The 21238-nt window shown below is 45.5% G+C and overlaps 1 protein-coding gene across 6 annotated transcripts in view; it reads right to left on the reverse strand.

The window, feature by feature from the left end:
* PDE1C (phosphodiesterase 1C) overlaps nucleotides 1-21238 on the reverse strand; it is a 1540979-nt gene that overhangs the window by 746571 nt on the left and 773170 nt on the right. The gene's annotated exons all lie outside the window — the stretch shown is intronic.

Raw genomic sequence — 21238 nt, forward strand, 5'->3', positions numbered from 1 at the left:
CCTCCAGCCACTTTCCATCCTCCCCCTCCTATTACATACCAGCAACCTCCCCAGTACCAGCAACCTCCCCAGTACCAGCAACCTCCCCAGTACCAGACATCTCCCCACTTCCAGCAACCTGCCCCGTACCAAACTCCTTCCCCGTACCAAACTCCTTCCCCGTACCAAACTCCTTCCCCATACAACTTTCCATCAACATCATCTGCTCCTATAGTCCCTGCCCAACCCTCCACTCCACCGCCCACCACCTCTTCTGCCTCCCACATGTCCACCCATTCTGTAGCTTTTTCCACACCATCACCTCTAACTGTTCCTTCCCCACCACGATCCCAGTCCTCTCTCCACACTCCCATTGTCGAAGTGTCCCGCAGCCCCTCCAGCAGTATTTCCACCCCACACTACACCGAGTTATAATGTTTTTTTTGTAATAAAAATGCCCATTTGGTTGGTTTCAAACCTTTATTAAAAAAGTTTTTTTAACTTTAAAAACAGTTTACAAAAAAAAAATATTTTAAATAAAAGTTAAATTATTGTTTACACTGGTTGTCTGTTATTTCTTTCTGCGGTGAAATATTTTTAAAAAAAAGGTTAAATACAGGGTATTTAAAAGGTAAAAAGGTATTCAAAACCAGGTATATAACTGTGGGTAAATTTTAGCTTTTTGCCACAGTTGTGTTCCTGGTTGTGTTTGAAGCAAAGTATTTCACCTGAAAAGTTGTGTTTATTGTTGGTGATTTCCTAACAATGTACACAACTTTTGTTAAAAGGTGAAATACTTTGCATAAAACACAACCAGGTACACACCTGTGGCCTAAAGCTAAAAATAGAGACCATGACAAGATAGCCAACTTTGGTTGGCAAAGGTATATACTGTTGGTACAGAAGGTACAAAAGTTTGGTTAGGGCACAAATCTTTCACACTCTGTCATCCTGCCAGTGTACTCTGCCTTGAGGTGACATAAAGTATAGTGCAAAATTGTCCCTCATTACTGAAACCGTCACAGAACTTCTAGTGGTAATGTCATGGTAATCTTGCAAGGTGGTTTCTTCAGAGGTGTCCTCAATGGTTCCTTGCAGATAACAAAATTGTGGAGTACCACGCAAGCTTTGATCACCTCGTCCACAGTTTCTGTCTTGAGGTTGATCGCAGTCAATAGGACCCGCCATTTGGCTGTCAGAATACCAAAGGTACATTCAACCATTCTTCTTGCTCTTGTGAGGCGGTAATTAAAAATGCGTTTTGGTCTTGTCAATCCTCTGCTAGAGTACGGTTTCAAAAGGTGTTCTGACAGCTGGAAGGCTTCATCCCCTACACAGACAAATGGCATAGGTGGACCAGATGTTTGCCGCAGCGGTCTAGGTGGTGGGAACTGGAAGGTGTTTCCATACAGTTTACGCCCCATGGCAGACAGTTTGAAAACTTGAGAGTCATTGGAGCGGCCATAGGCCCCAATATCAACCGCAATAAATTTGTATTCCGCGTCAGCGATGGCCATGAGGACAATTGAAAAATATTTCTTGTAATTGAAATATTCCGATCCCGATCCGGCTGGCTTTACAATGCGGATATGTTTCCCGTCCACAGCGCCCAAGCAGTTGGGAAACTGACATATCTGTTGAAACTTGTCAGCAATTTCAATCCATCTCTCTGTTGTGGGCTCTGGTAAAAACTCTTCAGCTAAGGAGTCCCACAGTGCACGGCATGTGTACTTCACAATTCCAGATATGGTGGAAATCCCGAGTCTGTACTGGAAATGCAGTGACGAAAGGGATTCTCCAGTTGCAAGAAATCTGTGGGGAATTAAAAAACAATAAATAGTTTTAAATCACAGCATTACATGCCAAAACTGAGCTATAACACTTGGAGATACAAACTACCACCAACAAGATTGCAGTGAAAGTGTGCTCTGATGCGATCACATCCAATAAATGTGGCTTACCTTAAAGTCACCATCAGACGCTCTGCGGGTGAAACAGAGAAGCGGCAATAGGTGTCCGCTTTTCTTATGAGGTGTGCAATGCGCTCCACCAAGTAATCAAAATTCTCCATTTTCATCCGAACATATCCAAAAAATTTATCCGGGTTTCGTCGAAGGTCCATGCAGAGTGTAGAATAGACCCCACGCGTCATTCTCTTGGCTGTGATGGGGTGGATCCACAAACGTCGTCTACGATGCCTGATGCGCTGCTGTCTCGCTCTCTCCTTCTCCAGAACAATCACCCTCAAACGATTCGCCTCCGCTATAAAATCTGCCAAATTCTTCAAAATATTTCCAATGACAACATCCATCTTCGCCAGTAACTTGCTCTTCTCTCCAACCTGCACTTTCTCCTCTACAACCTGTCAAAGAAGGGCTGTAGGAACATGCTATATATAGTTTTCCAGTAGCCAATCCCGTTCGGAAGGCCACAAGGGTCAATTTTAAAAACCGGATCCGGCGTAATCCGTCGAAAAACGGATAGAAAAACGGATGAACTGGATGAGACGGATCCGGTTTTGTCTGTCAAGAACAAGACGGATACGGCAGAAAACCGGATCCGGCACATCAGGTTTTACAAAACATTTGCCGGATCCGGCATTCCGGCACGACGCCGGATCGCGCCTGACGCCGAAAACCTGATGTGTGAAAGTAGCCTTAGGCTAAGGTGTGACCTTTGCACTCTATAAAGCTACAACTATGTATAAATGCCTAAGGGCGTATTCAACTTTAGTGTGTGCTGTACCAACTTTTACTCTCGCTACCATATGCTAGTCACTAGTGATTATTGTGTGCTGAGTTGTTTACCACTGGTTTAGTAATATTTAGTTATTGTTGCGGATTAATCAGAATTGTCTATCAGTAAAACAGTCGTTGTTGCCCACTATATAAAATCACAGCACAGCTTCTATTCCTAAAGCTGACTTGGAAACATAAAAGAGGTCTCCATTACCTGGACTACTACTTTTTAAATTAAATAGTCCCCTTGTAAAATAAAAAAATATATACTGCTCAAAAAAATAAAGGGAACACTAAACAATATATTGTATTGTTTAGTGTTCCCCTTATTTTTTTGATTTTTTTGAGCAGTATATATTGCACAGACAAGAAGAAAGGAAATGGAGCACTCACCTGGTCTTTCTTGTTGAATTCCTTTAAACTATATTAGATGATATCAACATCTCAATAAAGAGCATGGTGCGCTGTGCAGGAGACAGGGGAGTGCGCAGATCAGGTTTATTCACTGGCGCACTCCCCTGTCTCCTGCACAGCGCACCATGCACTTTATTGAGATGTTGATATCACCTAATATGGATTAAAGGAATTCAACAAGAAAGACCGGGTGAGTTATACATTTCTTTTCTTCTTGTCTGTGCTATATACCATAACTCCATGTGTACCACCCAGAAGAGGTCTTTAATATTATAAGTGTGAGGTACCACTTGGGGTGAAAGAATCACAGTCATCCGCCGATATATTTGGTGCCTAAACTTCTAAGCGGCCTATCACATTCACTAATCAAAATCATTCCATGTGTAAGTATGCATGAGTAGCCCATTCACTATCTCCATCCATCCCCCACTCCCTCAAGATGGCTGGACCATCATTGTAAATACACACCTGTACTTTGTATCTCCCCCACCTCATTGTAGATTGTAAGCTCTCACGAGCAGGGTCGTCTTATTTCGCTTTAATTATTGTATTGCTAAAGTTGTTACTTATGACTTGTGTTTTGAAACTGTTAAACTGTAAAGCGCTGCGGAATATGTTGGCGCTATATAAATAAAGATTATTATTAAGCGGAAAAAAATATATATGCTCACCTCGCGAACTGACGCCGTTCCAGCCTTTCCATATCGGATCAGAGTCTGCCAGGGTTGATATGGTATTGTTACGCTGCGTAACGTGAGCCCTTCAGCCAATCAGTGGCCACTATTACATTGCTGCCCTCTCACTTCTGAATGCAGGGAAACAGGAAAAGTGAGAGCAGAGCTTTCCAATAATAGCTGCTGATTGGCTGCATAGCTCATGTGGCATAACACGCAAGCCATAGCAATGACACCACTGGAATGGTACCGGTATGTGAGGGGAGTTTCTGTTATTTTTATTTCACAAGGCATAATACTTCATATTAAAAGGAGTTATCCAAGGTAGTAGACAACCCATTTAAAAGTTTGCTAGGATTGGATAGTTTATTTAAGTCAGGATAAGGTTTGAACCATGGGGGTAACACTGATTGAGCTAAAACAGAGTCCAGACTGCTGCTACAAAGGAGATATGAGAAGTAGAGCACATGATAAAATGCAAACTGAGCCAATAGATAGCATTCTGAAGTGACATCATTGACTGTAGCTTTAACCCATGTTGAACACATGGAAAATCCTTTGGGTCTGAACTGTCCTGATAAAAAACATAGTAGTCAATGAATTTGCTCTACAAGACAAAAAGTTATCACTGTAAATTTGGTTTCTGGTTTGGAAATGACCAGTGGCTACTGGCGTAATGTTGAGAATCATACCTTAGTCTACACCTACAGGGCTTGTTCAGTCTCCGACATAATTCATGATCCCTGACTGTCTACTGGTTTATGTATATACATAGTGATTTGCTGAGAATATCTATAATGTTCAGTTTTTCCATAGATTTTGATGTTTGGTGTTTTTGGCTCCATCCAGTGGCCAAAATAATAACTGCAGTGTTATTCTATCTTACTTTCGTTTTCCCTGCTATATTTTCCCTCCAATCCACAATGTATCCTGGGTAAGTTTGCAAAGCATCATGGTCTATTCCAGCCCCATTTTTCTCTCCAGTCTGCTATTTTCTACCAAGCCTGCATTTGGGAACATCTCATTCCTCTACTCCCTTTATGTCAACATCGGTGGTATGTAATCATGCTCTCTGTATATGATTTATGTCTTATATTAGCCAGCTTAGTTACCCCCCCGCTCAGCTAGTAGTCCAGATTGTATATGCTATGAATATTGTGTATTTTCGTGAACCCAGTACTGATTCTATGTATCTGTTTCTGTTTGTAGTTTCACCACATCTATATACCCTATGTTCAATAAAGTACAGATTCAACTACAGTCTCCCTTATTGGACACCGATCTAGAGGATTAGCTGCCTGTATACGCTACATGAATTCCGGTTCATTAATAAGGACAGAACAGGGCTAGACTGAGATACCATCTAACTTACCTACTGTGTTCCACATTATACAAATCCTTTGTTTCAATTACTTCTTCCACATCAGGAGGTAACTGGGACCAGTGATATCACGTCTTCAGACATTTACCAGGGGACATGTATGAGCGTGAGCTGCTGTGTAGCGCTCCTATTCTAATGGTGCATCAGATGACAAATATATTGTGTAGACATGCCGCCTCCTCCTGATGTGGAAGTGAGTGGAGCTGGAATACCCCTTTAAGCAACGTTATCCCCACCTGTTACTGTGCATATTGGAGTAATCACTAAGTAAATGAAAACTCTGTCACTCGTTCCCATGAGGAATTACAGCCTTCTAAAATAAGCTCTCATGTGACAGGCAATTGTTGCAGCCATGATTGATTCCATTTCTTAAATACTATTTCAGGAGCAGCAGGCGGCTGCGACAGTCAATATCCACAGCTTGATCATAGCTTCATATAAATATAACTCACATCACTATGGGCTTTTTCTTCGACATGCATTTATTTTTGCTGTTTCGTTTTAAGCCTCGACAGGAATGATTAATATCACAACAAGTCTTTAATATTCAAAGTAATAAAACGTACAAAGCAAAGAAAGTTTGTATCAACAGTGTGCCCCCCACTAAGAGAAACTCTACCAAAGAAAAGTTTCCAGACAGGAGATACAAGAGTGTGAAGATAAATTCAGAACTGGGATTCTTAGCAGAATACACTGATAAGTTTTAGCGCAGTGAATGTGCTTGGATCTGCCTAGACTAGAGCTTCGGGCTGGAAACAGGAACCTCTCTTTTTATGTTCTGTGAGCATGTATTTTTCATTCTCGTGTCCCTTGTATTACGCAAGAGATGCCAGAGGGATACAGAGGAGCCAGATTAGATATGACTATCTAAAGAGAATTATGGACAAACAAATAGTCTACCACTACTATGCAGTTCATCCAGTTTCTATCACGCTTTTCGACAATATTTATGGAACATTGTGAATTAATAACATGTAGTAAAATGAAGTTTAACCAAATACTGTAAATGTTAACATGTGGAAAGTTGTCATAAAAGGCTATGTTGGGAGAAGAGGGTAAAAGGGAAAATAATGTACTTAGTATTACCAAATGTCATTTCTGCCAAGTGTTGCTTTACTGTTACCATAGTGACATACACTGATATGCATAGAGCAAGGAGAAAAAGAGTTGGTTGGAGCAGGCAGAAGACTAGGGCACCATTAAGACGAAAAGTTTTGAAATAAAAGACAAGGCTGTTTTTTTTAGCCATTGTACACCCAAGTGGATGCTGTGTCCAAGAGGATGATAATGCTGGGGTGGGATGACTGCTTCCCTTTAATTTTTGCTGGAAAATGCTTTCACAGCATGACAACAGTTTCCTCTAGAGCAGGGGTCCCCAATCTGTTGCTCAGGAGCCACATGTGGCTCGTGGTCCCATGAATTGTGGCTCGCGACTGTCTGCCAGCTTGGTGCATTAGCTCCAAATCTAGCAAACAGGTATGAGGAGCAAATCTCAAAATGGTGAATTTTGTGAGTAGCCCTGCACAGAAGAGCAGATGTGGATGCGCATATACTGGTCTTAGGGGTTTAGAGATGGGTTAAATATGGTACGCTGGAGACAAGATGATACCACCTGTCAGAGGAGGTGCTTGAAGCTTGATGTGACAGTATTTTGGGAATGCTTGATGAGAGAGAACTGAATGGGGGTATTTTGGGAACCCATGGATCTTGATATACTGCTTTGGGGTGATTTCTGTGGAAAATGTTTGGTTACCATTATGCCTGTAATGGGGGCTTTAGTTTCCACTATTGTGAGGTGGGTGGAAGCTGAATGTGGCTCGCGACCCTCTCTCAGAGCTGAATGTGGCTCGTGACCCTCTCTCGGAGCTGAATGTGGCTCTCAAGGTCAGAAAGGTTGGGGACCTCTGCTCTAGAGAGTAGTGACTTCAGATAGATTGAGTGTAATATGGTAGTGAGTGGGTGAGTGTAAAATAGAGAGAAGCTACATGACCTGCCCATCTGTAGAGGTAATGGCATAGAAAGGTAAAACTGAGAGCAAATATTAAGATTAGACCTAAGGAGGCCATACACATTAGATAGTGATCGACTTGTTTGGCCAACAGCTATCTTAATCACACATAGAAATGCAGACTCGGCATGGCCATGTGTACGTTTTCAGTGTTGAAAGTGGAATAAGGAGCTTAGACACCTCTGGTCGTGAATCGACTGTCATGTGTTTGCACATAATAACTATGGTTATTATATGACTTGTATCCAGTATTATCAGCATTTTTTTTCCATTTGCAGTCTTTAACACTCTAATTTTGAAGTTTTCTCTGATCTAGTGTGTGAAGACTAACTGCTATGATGTCTCTTATACACTACTCTTCTTTTTCTGTGGAGCACATGTTCAGAAGCAACAGGCGTAGCATGGAGGATATTTAACAACAGTACTGAGCATTGTAGCCGTGAATCCAGCATTGCAGTGAGGTAAAATCACTTGCTAGAAAGCTGCTGTACCATCTATGTGTCTGCACTTCTCCCTGCTCCTCTCTCCTCTTCTTTCTCATCTCCATACACTTAAAATATAAAATTAATAACCTAACTCTCCACTGAGTTGGCAGTCCATCTGGCTTTGACTAAAACACATTATGTCAGTTTTCAGAGCGAATGCTGATCTCAAGATGGAGGGGTGACACATTTCTCTTGTGATTTTGACTCACAAATTGCATTTATACAAACGATGGATTGTCAAATTGAAAAGATCTGTTACAAATAGACTCGCATATGAAAGAAATCTCCCTCCAAAAACTAGACATTAAATACAGTTATCATTAAATACAGTATAATCCCTTATAGAGAAAAAAAGATATGACGTGTGAAAAAAATGTTGTTCATGGGGTAGGAACATTTTTTCAAGGTGTAGTACACAGGTTTGTGGGAAAGGATTCAGTATAAGTTGTAATTTAGCAACTGAAATCCCTGGTGTTCGTATGAATGAGTCCAGTACTACTCCGAGACAGACAGCTATCTGCACACAGTCATACAGTGAAAACTGTGAATCATTAAATAGGACCGCCCAATGGATTCATATGTAAACAAACTCCATAGACTTCAATGAATACACTAAAAATATGTTTCAATATGATCTCCTCCTCCCGCTCTATAACATCCTGTCTGCAGATCATACACAATTTTCATCATGACAGGGTCCCTTTACTCACAATATGGTGGTATAGTAAATAACCATAGATTTATATATAAAAATGAGTGTATGTATGTATGTGTGTATGTGTGTGTGTGTATCAAGCCACACTCACTCCATATAGCCCCACCCACTCCGCATAGCCACACTCCACAAGCAAAGTCCCATAATTGCCTTAAATTGTCTGTCATCCCCTTCGGTCTGGATGTCCCCGAATCCCACAATCCACGACACCGCACTGGAAGTACACCGACAGCCATATTGGAATACCCAATTTGGCACCGCTGGTGGTACCAGACCCCTCCATAGTACCACCAGCGGGACACTGCCAGAACCCCCCCGCCACCGCCAGACCCCTGCCGCTGCCGGACCCCCCGCCACTGGACCCGCCTCTGCTACTGCTGGACCTGCCCATGCTGCCTGCCCACCCACCTCCGTGCAGTCACAGCCGGCAGGAAAGACCGCGGCTTGCGGCCTGTGCTGGAGATGGGGTGCGGGCACCCTCTGGGAGCGCCGCACCCCATCTCCAGCACAGGCCGCAAGCCGTGGTCTTTCCTGCCGGCTGCCCACCGCCGCTGCCAGGACCCCCCACCGCTGGACACCCCCACCGCCGCTGCTGGCCACGCCGCTGGACTTCCCGCCGGACCCACCGCTCACACACACATGTACACACACGTACACATACGTACTCACGTACACATGCACACATACACAAATACACACATGTACTCACATATACACACACACATGTACTCACATCTTCAGCACAGGCCACAAACCACCCTCTTTCCTGCTGGCTTTGACTGCAGGTAGGTGGGCAGGCAGCTGCGGGACATAGTAACATGTACTCACACACACGTACTGACACACACATGTACTCACACACACATGTACACACACACATACACACACACGTGTACATGTACACACACACACATGTATACATATGCACACACATGTACTCACACACACACACACATACTCACACACACACACACGTACTCACACACGCACACACATGTACTCACATGCACATGTACTCACACACACACACTTCCCACACCTCTAGTATATAATAAATATCTAATATATATAGACTGCTCAAAGAAATAATGGGAACACAAACAGCCTGTTGCAAATGGAATAGTGTTCCCTTTATTTTTTTGAGCAGTATATATATTTCATAGGCACATCTTCTTGAGCACAACAGGTTACACTGCCTGTGTTGCCCATAGCAACCAATCAGTAAGCATCTTTCATTTCACCAGAGCTGTTTAAAAGATGAAAGCTGAGCTGTGATTGGTTGCTATGAGCAACAGTTTTCCCACTCCAGAAAACACCTCAGCAGACAATGACTGGGTGGGAGAAATCTAGCATCCCTGGGAACATAAGCTCCCAGCCATTGTCTGCCCCTCAGAAAGGAGCAAAGAGCACATGACAGAATTGAATCACCTCTCTTCTATTACTGCCATGCTCTATTGTTACCTTCATAGAAAATTGCATTATCAGCAGCCGCACAGAGCCGCACTGCCAGGTTACATAACAGCACATCTCCTGTGCCACTCAGCTTCATACTATGGGATGGAGGATGTGTGATGGGTATATGGGCACGGGACTATGGGATTGAGGATGTGTGATGGGTATATGGCACTGGACTATGGGATGGAGGATGTGTTATGGGTATATGTGCACTGGACTATGGGATGAAGGATATGTATGATGGGTATATGGGCACGGGACTATGGCATGGAGGATATGTATGATGCCAATAAACAAAGGTGATGTCCAGCGGGGAGTAGAAGTAAAAATTAACTTTTAATGCAAAAATGGTTAAAATTCCATATAAGTAATGTCCGAGTAATCTCGAGATCATGACTAAGAATTAAAAGTTGAAATGCGTCGATCATTAGCGGCATTGAGCCAGTGTGTGTATTGTGCTGGACATTACTTATATGGAATGTTAACCATTTTGGCATTAAAAGGTCATTTTTACTTCTACTACCCACTGGACATCACCTTTGTTTATTGTATTCTGCTGTGTTTGCTTCACCCTTGTCCGTGCGGAACACTATCAAGCAAGCTGGATATTAAGATGGACTACTAGTGGTGAGCTGACTTTTCCTGCATTTTCCTAGATATGTATGATGGGTATATAGGCACGGGACTATGGGATGGAGGATGTGTTATGGGTATATGGGCACTGGACTATGGGATGGAGGATAATCATTATAATTTGTTAGAACTAACTACAGTTAGTTACTATGCCCGGTCAACGCCGGGCTCTTCAGCTAGTAATACATAAAATCAGCATTTATACAGATGATCACAAATCACCCATTTCCATTGTTTTTAATTAACCCCTCTTTTATTGTCATCGTAGATGTGAATGCAGCATATAGTAAATATTAGAGTTGAGCGAAACGGGTCGAAAAAATTCAAAAGTCGCCGACTTTTGGCAAAGTCGGGTTTCATGAAACGAAACCCGACCCTAGGATGAGGTCGGCCACGAGGTCGGCGACTTACGCGCCAAAGTCGCGTTTCAAAAGTTTGTTTTGCGCTCTTTTTCAGCCAATCAGGCTTGCTTTGGTGGGCATCACAGGGGGTATAAAAGGGCGTGCACGCCGACCGCCATCTTACTTCTGCCGATCTTAGTATAGGGAGAGGTTGCTGCTGATTCTGTATGGAGAGCGTTAGGCAGGGAAGAAGACAAAAGAACTGCTTCTGCTGCTAGCGATTTGGCCTGCACAACACACAAGTCACTGTGTGTGCAGTGCAAGGGGAGGCTATATTGTGGTGTATCAGTGGTGTTGGTTGTTGGGCTGCCTTCTAAGGCTTCCTGACACGCTGGCATTGCTGTTTACCCACTGCTCCGCAAACTGCTTTTTTAAAAGCAATCCAATCTCCCTTATCCTCTAGTCACTTTGGTCACAGCTGTGCCATCGAGCGTGTCACATAGCGCTCAGATATCAGTGGGCCTCACACAATCCACAAGTGTCCAGTGTCCAAAAGTGTACGCAGAGATTCAAAATCTCCATTATCCTCTCGTCACTTTGGTCACAGGCAGCTGTGCCATCGAGCGTGTCACATAGCGCTCAGATATCAGTGGGCCGCACACAATCCACAAGTGTCCACAGTCCACAAGTGTACGCAGAGATTCAAAATCTCCATTATCCTCTCGTCACTTTGGTCACAGGCAGCTGTGCCATCGAGCGTGTCACATAGCGCTCAGATATCAGTGGGCCTCACACAATCCACAAGTGTCCAGTGTCCAAAAGTGTACGCAGAGATTCAAAATCTCCATTATCCTCTCGTCACTTTGGTCACAGGCAGCTGTGCCATCGAGCGTGTCACATAGCGCTCAGATATCAGTGGGCCTCACACAATCCACAAGTGTCCAGTGTCCAAAAGTGTACGCAGAGATTCAAAATCTCCATTATCCTCTCGTCACTTTGGTCACAGGCAGCTGTGCCATCGAGCGTGTCACATAGCGCTCAGATATCAGTGGGCCTCACACAATCTACAAGTGTCCAGTGTCCAAAAGTGTACGCAGAGAATCAAAATCTCCATTATCCTCTCGTCACTTTGGTCACAGGCAGCTGTGCCATCGAGCGTGTCACATAGCGCTCAGATATCAGTGGGCCTCACACAATCTACAAGTGTCCAGTGTCCAAAAGTGTACGCAGAGATTCAAAATCTCCATTATCCTCTCGTCACTTTGGTCACAGGCAGCTGTGCCATCGAGCGTGTCACATAGCGCTCAGATATCAGTGGGCCTCACACAATCTACAAGTGTCCAGTGTCCAAAAGTGTACGCAGAGATTCAAAATCTCCATTATCCTCTCGTCACTTTGGTCACAGGCAGCTGTGCCATCGAGCGTGTCACATAGCGCTCAGATATCAGTGGGCCTCACACAATCCACAAGTGTCCAGTGTCCAAAAGTGTACGCAGAGATTCAAAATCTCCATTATCCTCTCGTCACTTTGGTCACAGGCAGCTGTGCCATCGAGCGTGTCACATAGCGCTCAGATATCAGTGGGCCTCACACAATCTACAAGTGTCCAGTGTCCAAAAGTGTACGCAGAGATTCAAAATCTCCATTATCCTCTCGTCACTTTGGTCACAGGCAGCTGTGCCATCGAGCGTGTCACATAGCGCTCAGATATCAGTGGGCCTCACACAATCCACAAGTGTCCAGTGTCCAAAAGTGTACGCAGAGATTCAAAATCTCCATTATCCTCTCGTCACTTTGGTCACAGGCAGCTGTGCCATCGAGCGTGTCACATAGCGCTCAGATATCAGTGGGCCTCACACAATCCACAAGTGTCCAGTGTCCAAAAGTGTACGCAGAGATTCAAAATCTCCATTATCCTCTCGTCACTTTGGTCACAGGCAGCTGTGCCATCGAGCGTGTCACATAGCGCTCAGATATCAGTGGGCCTCACACAATCCACAAGTGTCCAGTGTCCAAAAGTATACGCAGAGATTCAAAATCTCCATTATCCTCTCGTCACTTTGGTCACAGGCAGCTGTGCCATCGAGCGTGTCACATAGCGCTCAGATATCAGTGGGCCTCACACAATCCACAAGTGTCCAGTGTCCAAAAGTGTACGCAGAGATTCAAAATCTCCATTATCCTCTCGTCACTTTGGTCACAGGCAGCTGTGCCATCGAGCGTGTCACATAGCGCTCAGATATCAGTGGGCCTCACACAATCCACAAGTGTCCAGTGTCCAAAAGTGTACGCAGAGATTCAAAATCTCCATTATCCTCTCGTCACTTTGGTCACAGGCAGCTGTGCCATCGAGTGTGTCACATAGCGCTCAGATATCAGTGGGCCTCACACAATCCACAAGTGTCCAGTGTCCAAAAGTGTACGCAGAGATTCAAAATCTCCATTATCCTCTCGTCACTTTGGTCACAGGCAGCTGTGCCATCGAGCGTGTCACATAGCGCTCAGATATCAGTGGGCCTCACACAATCCACAAGTGTCCAGTGTCCAAAAGCGTACACAGAGATTCAAAATCTCCATTATCCTCTCGTCACTTTGGTCACAGGCAGCTGTGCCATCGAGCGTGTCACATAGCGCTCAGATATCAGTGGGCCTCACACAATCCAAAAGTGTCCACTGTCCACAAGTGTGTGCAGAAATTCTAAATCTCCCCTGTCCTATAGACACCTTTTACCTTGTTTTACATTACTATATAGTTTGTTGGATTTTGTCTACATTTCTACCAAAAATGAGAAAGGCTGGTGGAAGAGGCCATGGAATTGGGCGGGGGTTGGCAGCTGGTAATGATGGTGTTGGTGGTGGATCTGATGGTAGTGGCAAGAGCAAAATAGGACCGAATGCAGGAGGTGCTGACCCTGCGTCATCGTCTGGCTACATAAGGCCTCGAACACTTAGTTTTCTAGGAGTTGGCAAACCGCTTTTAAAGGCAGAGCATCAGGAAAAAGTTTTGTCTTACATTGCTGACTCAGCCTCCAGCTCTATCGCCTCCTCTTCTTCAGTTGTAAAAAGTAAAAGCACTGAGTCGTCATTGGAGGCTCATGTTCATGAACCACACCTTTCCTTGTGTCCTTCACCCCAACCAAGATTGAAGGATGACGCAGGCCATACTACTGATTACTCCATGGAGCTGTTTTCACATACCATGCCTGGATTATCAAGTCAAATGGTGAATTACCCAGGCCAAGATGAATCTGACATGGAGTGCACTGATGCACAGCCGCTGATGGATGATTCTGCTGGTACATTCACTCAGAGCACTACATTGTCCTCGCAGTGTACAGAGCCAGATTTTGACCCTGATGAGACTCAGGTGCCCCTTCTCGCACACTATACCACCATACACGGTGACACAGAGAAAGGTGCACATGACATAGAAGAGGAGGTGATGGATGACCCAGTTGTTGACCCAGATTGGCATCCATTGGGGGAAGAGGGTGCTGCTTCCAATAGCTCAGATGAGGAGCATCCACAGCAGACATCGACATCGCAACAGCTGTTATCTGGCAGGCCCGGAGCACTCCAAAGACAGGTTCCAAACATCAAAAGAGTTGCTGGACAGCTTGTCCAGAGGGTCAAAAGATCACAGCGTGCTAGGCCGCAAAATGTCTGCCAAAGTAGGAAGAGTGCAGTGTGGCACTTTTTTGAACAAAATCCTCATGATCAGGCCAAGGTTATCTGTAAGAAGTGCGCAAAGACCTTTAGCCGAGGGAAAAATCTGAAAAATTTGAATACCAGTTGCATGCTTAGACATTTAACCAGCATGCACTTGCAAGCGTGGACACAACACCAAACCTCAAGTGCCACATGTGCAACTGATCACAACGAAGGTAGTCAGCAATGCTACATTGTTTCCCCCACTGTAAGCCCACCGGTTAGCACAGCAGCAAATGTTGAGGTGTCGTTGCAAGGCCACAGCAGTCAGGGAATCCCACTGTTATATCAACGAAAGACTGATTCTAGGCCATCAGAAAGAACACCAACTCCATCACCATCATCAACCCTCTCTCAGTCCGCCCTGTCCACCGCTACTTCCACCATATGCAGCTCTCAAGTCCAGCTCACCCTCCCAGACACTATGAGTAGGTCAAGAAAGTACTCAGTCTCTCATCCGCGTACACTGGGTTTGAACGCCCACATTGCCAAACTAATCTCGTTTGAGATGATGCCCTTTCGGTTGGTGGAAAGCACAGCTTTCCGCGAACTCATGGCCTATGCAGTACCACGCTATGACCTACCCAGTCGCCACTTCTTCTCTCGCAAAGCCATCCCAGCCCTCCACCATCATGTGAAAGACCGCATTGTCCATGCACTCAAGCAGTCAGTGAGCGGAAAGGTGCACCTCACAACTGATGCATGGTCCAGTCGGCATGGCCAGGGCCGTTACGTGTCCATCACTGCGCACTGGGTTAATGTGGTGGATGCAGGGTCCACAGGGGACAGCGGTGGTGGGACAGTGCTGCCTAGCCCACGGTATAGGAAACAGTTGGCTGTAGGCGTTCGACCCTCCTCCTCCTCCTCCTCCTCCTCCAGAAGCGAAAGCTCGTCCACAGAGCGCAGTCGTACGAGCACTCCATCTGCAGCTGCCACTGTTGCACACGATGTGTCCCCCTATCGAGCAGCTAGTGGAAAGCGTCAGCAGGCTGTGTTGCAGATGATGTGTTTGGGCGACAGACACACCGCCGAGGTGCTGGCCGAGTACTTGAAGCGACAAACTGAGTCATGGCTGGGCAGTGTACATCTTGAGGCAGGCAAGGTAGTTAGTGATAACGGCCGTAATTTTGTGGCAGCCATAGCCCTTTCAAAACTCAGCCACATACCTTGCTTGGCTCACACATTGAACCTGGTGGTGCAGTGCTTCCTCAAAAATTATCCGGAGTTAACAGCCCTGCTCCCGAAGGTGCGAAGACTGTGCACGCACATCCACCGGTCGCCTGTACACTCCGTTCGTATGCAGAAGCTGCAGCGATTGCTCCACCTTCCCAACCACCGCCTCATTATCGACATTGCAACAAGGTGGAACTCCACCCTGCACATGGTGGAGCGGCTGTGCGAGCAGAGGCAGGCCATAATGCATTTGTGGGAGGATACACGGCCAGGCACTTTGAGAGCAGACATGGAGTTGACAGGCGTGCAGTGGTCGAAGCTGAAAGACCTTTGTAAAGTCCTTCAGTGTTTTGAGGAATGCACACGGCTGGTAAGCGCAGACGACGCCATCCTAAGCATGAGCATCCCACTTATGCGTCTGCTCATGCAAACTTTGACGCACCTTAAGGAGCAGGCGTCTGCAGCCAATGTTGATGAGGAGGAAGAGGAGGAGGGAATCCTTGATGACATTCAGCCATTGTCTGCTCAGGGACCTCTCCTGGACGAAGTGGAGGAAGAAGAGGAGGAGGAGGAGGATGATGGGGATGATTACTTAGGGGAGGAGGATGCATCTCGTGGGGCAAGTGAAAATGTTGGCGTGGCAAGGTCTGGTACAGGGTTTGTGCGTGACTGGAGGGATGTGGATTTGCCAGAAAGTGCTCCTCCACCCAGCACTCGCAGTGCATCATTGACACCGGGAACATTGGCCCACATGTCAGATTATGCCTTGCGGATCCTAAAAAGGGACCCCCGCATTGCCAAAATGATGAACGATGACGACTACTGGTTGGCCAGCATCCTGGATCCACGCTATAAAGGCAAATTACAAAACATCATGCCACAGGAGAACCTTGACCTAATATTGGCTAATAAACAAGCAACTCTGGTAAATCGGTTGCTTGAGGCATTCCCAGCACACAGCAGCGGTGATGGTTCTCACACGAGCCGTACGGGCTGGGGGCAGCTTGGCAGAGGTGTTCGTGGTGCACACAGCAGAAGTGGCGTTGGAGACAGGGGTTTCATGACAATGTTGTGGACTGATTTTTCAAATACCGCTCACACAACTGGTAATACTGCATCGATGGAAAGTGACAGGAGACAGCAGTTGTCAACTATGGTTACAAACTACTTTTCCTCCCATATCGATGTTCTCCCACACAGGTCATTCCCCTTTGACTATTGGGCCGCTAAACTGGACACCTGGCCTGAATTGGCCCAATATGCCTTACAGGAGCTCGCTTGCCCAGCTGCAAGTGTGCTATCGGAAAGAGTCTTCAGTGCAGCTGGATCAATCCTTACAGAAAAAAGGACCCGTCTGTCAACCCAAAATGTGGATGATCTAACCTTCATTAAAATGAACCACGCATGGGTTTCCAAGGATTTTGTCCCACCTTCCCCTGATGACACATAGGGTGACAGAAAAATGGCTTGCTTTGGTCCACCTCTTCCTGGTACTTCACCTATTTCGCCTTTTGCATCAGCTGAATGTCCAACATCAACATATGCCACTTTCTAAAACTCCCTAACTGTGCTGCCTCCCCCCCCATGGCCGGGGTCACCACCTACCGCACGACACCGTGCGAGTGCCGTTGCCCTGGACAGGTGGGTAGGCCGACTCTTGGGCGCGGGCACTGGCACAGGGTCCCTCATAGTGCAATCAAGTGTCTCTGACGGCGGTGGTGCACACCCGCCGTCAGACACACCGCTGTACTATGAGGGGCCCAGTGCCAGTACCGACGCCCATGAGTGGGCCCCCCTTGCTTGGGCAGGGCCCCAGCATTTGCAATCTTTACCTCTCCCTGCTCCTCCTCTGTGTAATCTGGGCCGTCAAATCCATACTGTGCCTGACACCGTCTGAGCCTGCCTCCTGAGACATATATTTTGAATGTGTACGCTATCCATACATGTTATCCGGGGATACGGTACCCTTTCTAACCTTTGTGCAATGACGTGCAATCCATACTGGGCCTAACACCGTCTGAGCCTGCCTCATGCTGTATAGACATATATTTTGAATGTGTACGCTATCCATACATGTTATCCGGGGATACGGTACCCTTTCTAACCTTTGTGCAATGACGTGCAATCCATACTGGGCCTAACACCGTCTGAGCCTGCCTCATGCTGTATAGACATATATTTTGAATGTGTACGCTATCCATACATGTTATCCGGGGATACGGTACCCTTTCTAACCTTTGTGCAATGACGTGCAATCCATACTGGGCCTAACACCGTCTGAGCCTGCCTCATGCTGTATAGACATATATTTTGAATGTGTACGCTATCCATACATGTTATCCGGGGATACGGTACCCTTTCTAACCTTTGTGCAATGACGTGCAATCCATACTGGGCCTAACACCGTCTGAGCCTGCCTCATGCTGTATAGACATATATTTTGAATGTGTACGCTATCCATACATGTTATCCGGGGATACGGTACCCTTTCTAACCTTTGTGCAATGACGTGCCATCCATACTGGGCCTAACACCGTCTGAGCCTGCCTCATGCTGTATAGACATATATTTTGAATGTGTACGCTATCCATACATGTTATCCGGGGATACGGTACCCTTTCTAACCTTTGTGCAATGACGTGCAATCCATACTGGGCCTAACACCGTCTGAGCCTGCCTCATGCTGTATAGACATATATTTTGAATGTGTACGCTATCCATACATGTTATCCGGGGATACGGTACCCTTTCTAACCTTTGTGCAATGATGTGCAATCCATACTGGGCCTAACACCGTCTGAGCCTGCCTCATGCTGTATAGACATATATTTTGAATGTGTACGCTATCCATACATGTTATCCGGGGATACGGTACCCTTTCTAACCTTTGTGCAATGACGTGCAATCCATACTGGGCCTAACACCGTCTGAGCCTGCCTCATGCTGTATAGACATATATTTTGAATGTGTACGCTATCCATACATGTTATCCGGGGATACGGTACCCTTTCTAACCTTTGTGCAATGACGTGCAATCCATACTGGGCCTAACACCGTCTGAGCCTGCCTCATGCTGTATAGACATATATTTTGAATGTGTACGCTATCCATACATGTCATCCGGGGATACGGTACCCTTTCTAACCTTTGTGCAATCACGTGCAATTCATACTGGGCGTGAGAACGGCTGGCGAGCTGTTAAGCAAGCTACAGCACCTGTCCAGACAAGTACAGGGATTCCCTAGCGAGGAGACTTATTTGATTGTTTTCAATGTTGGGACAGCAATTTTTGGGGAGCACTATACTCTGGAGAATGATAGATGGGGCCCACCATACACTGGAACATTCCAAAGGTGGACATCAGACACTGGAGCAGCATTTACAGGGCCCATTATACACTAGAGCATTAGAAATGGGGCCCATTATGTTTGGAGCATTATTTGGGCCCATAAGACAGTGGAGCTTCATCCATGGGGACCAACATATACTGTAGCATTATGTGGAGCTCATCATATACTGTTTCAAACATTATATGGGACCAATGATTCTGTATGGAGAAATAGATGGGCCTCGTCATGAGATGTAAAAAGTGAGGTATTTTTCATTGTACTATACCGCTATTTCTCTGCCGTATCGGAGCATGATGAGTTGTGGTATGTGTTAAAGGGGCGCTCTTTCGCCCAGGGCACATGAAAACCTGGAGCCAGCCCTCCCCCCCCACAGTTTGTAGCCAAATAACCCCCATTTTTCAGTGCGTAACTTGTAATATGAAGTTAATTAAGGTTGACAAGCTTAAGAAAGAAGAATTGATGCTTTTGGCATTCAAATGGGCACTGTAGGTGTGTTTCCTGTCCTCCTCTCACTGCCGACTTTTATTCCCCATTGACTTACATTGGGTTTCGTGTTTCGGGACGACCCCGACTTTTCCCTATAATCGGACGATCTTGCTCGACCCGACTTTTGGAAAAGTCGGGTTTCACGAAACGAAACGCGACCCTAAAAAACCAAAAGTCGCTCAACTCTAGTAAATATGTATATTGATAGGAAATATTATGTATGCACATTATATATGGATATTACATGTGCATATTATATATGGCCATTATACATCTAATATATAAAGCTCAAGTGTGTGTATGTATGTATGTCCGGGATTGGCATCCGCAACGTCGCAGCTACAGCCACAAAATTTGGCACAGTCACACGTCTGGACCCCGAGAGTGTCCTAGGCTATGTTGAGAGATGAAATTTTAACCCCGCGCGTTCCAATTCACCAAACTATTTTGCCCCTATCTACATAATGGGGAAAAAGTGTGTGTGTATCAAGCCACGCCCCACATTATGATGTCATAATGGTTGCCATGGCGACGCTGATGTCATCATAGGTTGCAAGCCCCGCCGCTCATTCTGATGTCCTAATGGTTGACCATGGGATGGAGGATGTGTGCTGGGTATATGGGCACTGGACTATGGGATGGAGGATATGTATGGCGGGTATATGGGCACGGGACTATGGGATGACAGATATGTATGATGGTATATGGGCACGGGACCATGGGATGGCGGATATGTATGATGGGTATATGGGCACGGGGCTATGGGATGGAGGATATGTATGATGGGTATATGGGCATGGGACTATGAGATGAAGGATGTGTGATGGGTATATGGGCACTCGACTATGGGATGGTGAGTATGTATGATGGGTATATGGGCATGGGACTATGGGATGGAGAATATGTATGATGGGTATATGGGCATGGGACTATGGGATGATGTGTGATGGGTATATGGGCACTCGACTATGGGATGGAGGATATGTATGATGGGTATATGGGCACGGGCCTATGGGATGGTGGATATGTATGATGGGTATATGGGCATGGGACTATGGGATGGAGGATGTGTGATGGGTATATGGGCACTCGACTATGGGATGGAGGATATGTATGATGGGTATATGGGCACCGGACTATGGGATGGTGGATATGTATGATGGGTATATGGGCATGGGACTATGGGATGGAGGATATGTATGATGGGTATATGGGCACGGGACTATGGGATGGAGGATAATTATAATTTGCTATAACTAACCACAGTTAGTTACTATGCCCGGGCAGCGCCGGGCTCTTCAGCTAGTGTATAAATAAATAGATATTATAATGCCAATAAAAGCTAATGTAAATGAAGATCATAATGGATTACTGGCAGTCAACAGAAACATTTTAGCATCTTAAAAGTGTACATGCTAAGATAGATATGAATAAATATGTTCACTTAATATGGCTAAAGGGGCAAAGATTATCCCCTTCACTCTAGGCGATTTTTCGTTTCTCATCTTTTTTTTCCCTCTTCTTCAAAGAGCCATAACTTTTATATTTTTACAGCCATATAGCTATATGAGGACTTATTTTTAGTGGTACAGTTGTACTTTTGAATGACACCATTTATTCTATCACATAGTGTACTGGAAAATGATTTAAAAAATCTGGTGAAAAAGTGCGGTGAAATTGCAAAAAAGTGCAGTTCCA

This window comes from Dendrobates tinctorius, unplaced genomic scaffold (genome assembly GCF_039654945.1).
Source record: "Dendrobates tinctorius isolate UK_male_01 unplaced genomic scaffold, ASM3965494v1 ptg000162l, whole genome shotgun sequence".
Classification (NCBI taxonomy): Eukaryota; Metazoa; Chordata; class Amphibia; order Anura; family Dendrobatidae; genus Dendrobates; species Dendrobates tinctorius.